Raw genomic sequence first — 6229 nt, forward strand, 5'->3', positions numbered from 1 at the left:
TTCACTCCAATGTGAAGAACATAAGGGGCTGCTGAAAGTCTCACAAAAAGTCCAGCTCAAGTAGCTAAATTCCCAAATAACTCCAGAATTCACAAGCTTGGGGGCTTTATCAAATTTGAGAATCATTATTCTCTTCATTCCTGTCACCTTTTTGACAGCTACGCTGAGTTTCCCCTTCCTTTTAATAATATTTGTATTGGGCCAAATTTGCACATTGCTTTTATTGGAACCTGCCAGCAGCTGAGCTGTAGCTATGCAGGAACCAATGTAACTTGGAATTGCAACAGAATTGCTTCTATTGTCAGTTTATTCATGTTTGGGATTTGTGTTTTCATCACATGTGACTTATGGGAAATCAAATATTCATTAAGGTATTTTATGTAGGATAAAGTTTGATTTCTGCCAAGTTTATTTTGTCCAGTGCCCAGGGGATGCTCAAGGGGTCTCTGTGCCTCTCACCCTGGGGGATGCTTGGGAGGGGCTGGGGGCTCTCTGACCTTCTCACACCTGGGGAGGTCGGGGCAGTCTCTGTCCCTCTCAGCCCTGCTGTGACCCCACCCAAACATCATTGGGGTCAGAGGGACAGAGACACCCCCAAACCCCCAGAAGGGCCGAACCTGGGATTTGGTTTGGAGCTGAGGATTTAGGATAGGGGCTGGAATTGGGGCTGGGCTTGGATTTGGGGCTGAGATTTGGATTAGAGCTGGGATTGAGGTTAAGGCGAGACATGGGATTGGTTTTGGGCTGGGGTTGGGATTGGGTCTGGGGATAGATTAGTTTGGGACTGGGATGAGAATAGTGAGAACAGAACTGTGAGTGTGTCTAAACATGGAGTGAGACTGAGACCAGGGTCAGGGTCAGGTTTGGGACTGAGCTCACCCAGAGCGGGACAGAGGGGATGTCACTGCAGGATGTCCCTGGCATGATCCCAGCCCTCCTCAGGCACCTCCAAACATGGGGGGCAGCTGGGTGCCCCAACATCCAGGTGCTCCCACACTGCTCCTCCATACCAGGCAAGCATTCCCTGAGGGCAACCCTGACTGTGACCCTTGGGGCTCTGGGATCAGCCCTCATATCCCTGTGGGAGCAGCTGCAGACAGGATGAGAGATTTCCCCCCCTCTTTCTGGAGGAAGGGTGAAGCCGGGCTGCCCTTTTCTTCTGGTGCCTCCTCCTCTCCTCAGCTGAGGATGTCAAACTCCCCAGGAGCAGGAAACTCCCCATTCCCTCTTTCCTTGTGGCTGCAGCCTGGAACATCCACCCAGAGTTAAGGACTTTCTGACAGCCCTGCTGAATGACACTGGGAGGAGGTTTGTGAGAAAGGGAAGAAATTGTATTTTGATAGGAAATAAAAGGTGCAAAATTATTTCTTTCTGTCCCATTCATTTTCAGTCAGTTGCAGTTCTGTTTTCAGAGTGACACCTTCTCAGCTGATTGTGTTTGTACCCTCCTTTCTCTACTTCCTTTCTTTGCCTTCTCTGTCCCTCTCTGCTCTTGGCCTAGGGCTGCTCCCACCAAACACCTTGCCCTGATTTAATTCCCAATCCATGAGCTACAACATGTAACGTGTGAAGTTAGGAAGGCTGGCAGTGAAATGTCACTGTAGGATCTTGCTCCACTTGGCTTTGGCTCCTTCTTGACAGCTTTGCCTTCCAGGGCAGGAACATTTTTTCCTGGCTGAGAAATGGAATTCCAGCCCCTGGCAGTGTGTGCCGTGGATCCCTGAGGGGCATTCCTGAGGCTCCCAGGGTGCTGCTCCTGCCGTGCCTCCCAAGGAGCTGTGCAGGGCCAGGGGACAAGGTCCAGCAGCTCTGTTGGTTCTGCAGTGCCACAAGGGCCCCTGGTTCAATGAGTTTCCCTACTGCCAACAGCGGTTCCTTGGTTCCCATGATGCCCTGCTGTGTCACCATGGATATTTGGTGCCATGAAGTTCTTCAGTGTCACAATGGCCTCCCTTGCTCCATGAGGTTCCACAGTGTCACAATGGCCTCCTTGGATGGGCAGTGTCACCATGGACCATTGGCTCCATGCAGCCCCACTGGGTCACCATGGACTCCTTGGTTCCATGAGGTCCTGGGGGTGTCTCCATGGTCTCCTCGGATCCACAGTGTCACAATGGACAACTGGATCCACCTGGCCCTGCTGGGTCACCATGGCCCCTTGGTTCCATGGGACCCCAAGGTCACAATTGACTCCTTGCTTCTACGTCACCCTCTCAGTGCCAAAATGGCCCCTTTACTCCATGAGGAACACAAAATTTTTATAGAAACATTGAGCAAAATCCTGCTTAACACAGCTGGGAACATCTGTTTGCATTCAAGAGAGAGGTTAAAGGTGAGGATGGTACCAGCAGCTTCCATCTGCAACAGAGATCCAGGGAAAGGACAAGGACAGAAAATTCAGCTGCAAGACTCAGAGAATTCTGCTTCCAGAGATCATTTCTGCCCACACTGTCCCTTTTAGAAAGGTGACACCATTCCAGGCAGCCTGGACTGAGCAGGTGGTTCCTGAGTGGGGTTTGTTGTTCAGGAAACCTGCTCAGGCTTTTCCATTCTTTCCTTCCCAAAAGGAAAACTTCTCCTGGGCCTGTGTGCAGGCAGAGCCCTGAGGAGAGCAGGTGGGACATGGTGCACTGGGCTAGGACATGGAGCTGGAGAGCTCAGGGGACAAGGTTCTGCTGCAGGGCACAGGGATGTCAGTGCCAGGTGGTCCATGTCAGACATGGTGAGCCTGGGGGTGAGGAGCAGCTTGTCCAAACAGGGTCAGCCCTCAAGGAGCTCATTCTTTTCCATGCCCAGACCTCCTAAGGAGACATTCAGCATCAAGATCACCTGGGGAATGCTTCTATCAGCTCTTCTCTGAACTGGAAATAAAAAATACTCACTTGATTAAAGATAGTAAGGCATGAGGTGAACTTCATTATTAATGGAACTCCAAACTGACTCCAATCAGCTGCACAAGCCCTGGAGACCTGAAGAAAGAAAGAGACCCCAAGGGCTTTCTGTATTTTATTGAGCCACATAGTAGATTTAGGGCTGACTCCAGGACCCTCAGGCACTGAGAGAAGGCTGAAGAAACTGCTCAAGGAGTCACAAGCAAAACTCCAAGTCCCTTGGAGCCTCACTGGGCCCCACTGAGGGCAGGGAGTACCAAAGGCTCCCCAGGGACTTCTGAGAGCAGATCCTTGAGGCCAGGATTGCAGGGAGCCCAAGGCTCTGAGCTGGGAACTGCAATGCTGAGCAAGGCTGGGCTGGCTGGGGGAAGCAGAAAGACAAAGCCCTGAGCCCAGCCTGTGACAGCAGACCCTGTCCCTCACGGGTGGCTGACGGCTGTTTGTGGGGCAGTGGGATGTTAGGGGCAGCAATGACAAATTTGTAAACCTGTGTGACACTGCAGATCCTCATGAAACCAAGGGGCCAGTGGGATACTGTGGGAAGTTGTGGAACTAAGGGGATCATTGTGGCACTGTTGGGGCTATGGAACCAAGGGGCTAGTGTTACACTGTGGGGCCTCATGTGAACAGGAGGCCATGATGAGCCTGCTGGGCTGGAACATTCCAGAACACTGAAATGCTGGGGGTAACCAAAGGTTCCTTGACTTGACTTTGGTGCACAGGAGAAACACCAACCAGATATTCTCAACATGGCCAGATGCAAAGAATATTCTTGGTAGGAAGGGACCCACAAAGATCATCAAGTCCAGCTCTTAAATGAATGGCCCACACAGGGATTGAACCCACAGTCTCAGTGATACCAGCACCATGCCCTAACCAACTGAGCTAAGAGGTCAAAATGACACAAAATTTTACTGACAAAATATGGACAAAGTTCCATTTTTTGGAACTTTGGCAAAGGGTTTAATACAACATCCACTTCAATATGAAACCCTTATCATAGCATTAACTTCAATTACTTAGCAAATTTAACCTAAAAGCGTTTATCCCTTAAGATGTTAAGTTACCCAAAATTTTTCCAGGTAAGTAGTATTAGAAGAAGAAGAAATAGAGAACAACAGAAATACAGAAGATCTATAAAATGACACACACATAGGAACCAACTGCTCATGTTCCAGCATCGCTGACAGAAGAACCCCAGGACAAGGCACGATCCAGACGAGGGCTGCTGTTGTGCTCCAGCTTTTAACCCCCTGGGCCTTCATGGCCCCGGCCCTGGGGTGGGACTGCCAGCTGCTTGTCCAATCAGACACAGGGTAGGCACCAGCTGCCCTTGTTGTGTGATTGATTGACAGCTGAGCCAATCAGAGCTGGGATAGTACCACCCCTGCTGTGTGATTGACAGCTCTGCCAGGCCAGGGCTGGGGGCAGGGCTCTGTCCCACCACAAACTAAGGCCTGACCCGGCCCTGGTCCCACACGGGCATTCCGAGCATCCCAAGGTGTCTCGGGACATCGATCTCATCCAGCCTCTGACAGCAACCACGGTGACACTATGGAACCTCATGGAGCTGTGGGTCAGTTGTGATAATGCGAGTCCAAGGACACCATGGTGACACTACAGAACCTCATGGAACCGAGGGGCCATGGTGACACTACAGAACCTCATGGAACCGAGGGGCCATGGTGACACTGTGCAGCCTCCTGGAATCAAGGGACCATTGTGAAGCTCGGGTGTCCCAAGGCACCAAGGGTCCATCGTGACCTTGTGCAGCCCGTAGTGTCACGGAGGTGCCCCTGTGACACAGCAAGGGCCCATGGAGCCCAGGGGCCATGGTGACACATCAGGGCTTTGTGGAACCACGAAGCCATTGTGACATTGCAAGGTCTCATGGAAGCAAGGGGCCATTGTGACACTGCAGGAGCAAGGGGAACACTGTGACACTCCAGGGCCTTGTGGAACCAAGGAGACCATTGTGACACTCTGGGGTCCCATGAAACCAAAGGAACATAGAACAGGTCTGGCTGGCTGAGCCTCCTGGGGACCACCGGACAGGTCCAGCTGATCTTGGCATGTTGAGGGCTGCTTCTTATCTGCCCCTGAAGCCCTGGGGCTCTGGGCTTTCCTTCCTATGGCAGAGAACTGTCCTTTTCCACCGGGGGCCCATGGCCAGAATTAGGACTCCTCCTCCAAATTTCCATGGGACCATGTGTTTTTCTTTCTTAGGCAAAAAAATCATCCACCTTGGCTAGGCACGCATGGCCAAAATTGGGCCTCTGCCTGCAGCATTCCCTCTATCCAAGGATAGCTCCCAGACGAAAGCTGCCAGGACTGACAAGTCTGGCTGGCCTTGGCTTCCTGAGGGCTGGCACTCATGTTGCTCTGAAATGCTGGGGCTCTGTGCTTTCCTTCCTAATGAAAAGAACTCTTTTTCCTGTCCAGGCACCCACAGCCAAAATTGAGTTTCCATGTCCAAAATGCCCTACATTCAAAGACAGTCCCTAGATGAAAGCTTCCAGGACAGACAGATCTGGCTGCTCTTGGCCCCTTGGAGCTGCCTCTAACCTGCTTTCAAAACACTGGGGCTCGGTGATTTCCTTCCAATAGAAAAGAACGTTCCTTCTTCTCAAGATGTCCATGGTCAAAATTGAGAATCGTCCTCTCAAATTTCATACTTTCAAGGATTTCTCCATGACAAAAGCAGCCAGGAAAAACAGGTCTGGATGGCGTGGTCTCCCAGGAGCCTCCTCTCTCCTCTTCTGCCTTTGAAACACTAGGGCTCTGTGCTTTCCTTCCTATGGAAAAGAACCCTCCTTCTTATCTATGCAGAAATGGCTAAAACTGGGGCTCCACCTCCAAAAACTCCGTATATCCAAGGGTTGCTTTCAGATAAAAGCTGCCAGGACAGGGAGCTCTGGCTGGCCTGTGTGGGAATCTATAAAGTTAGAGGGTTTTTAGGAAATGGTTAAAAAAAGAGTATTTAGGCCTCAATGTGGCCCCAAGTTTGTTACAGCGAAAAATTTTTTCAAACAAGCAGAAAAGTTTCCCAAGCAGTAACTGAAAAAAAACAATGGGCTTTGTAATTTCGCTTTAAAAATGGCAACAAGTTTTTTTAAGATATCTTTAGAAGGTTACTGTGAATGAGCCTAAATTTTTTGTCTTTTTTCAACTGTCTTTGTTTTAAAATATATTCTAGGTTTTATAAAGTTGGATGGGAAAACTTGTCAATATGTCTTGTTTTGGTGTATTTGGGGAAATCTAAACTGAGATGATTTTTTTGTCTTCTGTTTTTCCCCACCTTCGGGGGCATTTTTCCTATAGGGCCGCATGCTGTTTTA

This window comes from Zonotrichia leucophrys, unplaced genomic scaffold, assembly GCF_028769735.1.
Source record: "Zonotrichia leucophrys gambelii isolate GWCS_2022_RI unplaced genomic scaffold, RI_Zleu_2.0 Scaffold_568_32457, whole genome shotgun sequence".
Taxonomy (NCBI): Eukaryota; Metazoa; Chordata; class Aves; order Passeriformes; family Passerellidae; genus Zonotrichia; species Zonotrichia leucophrys.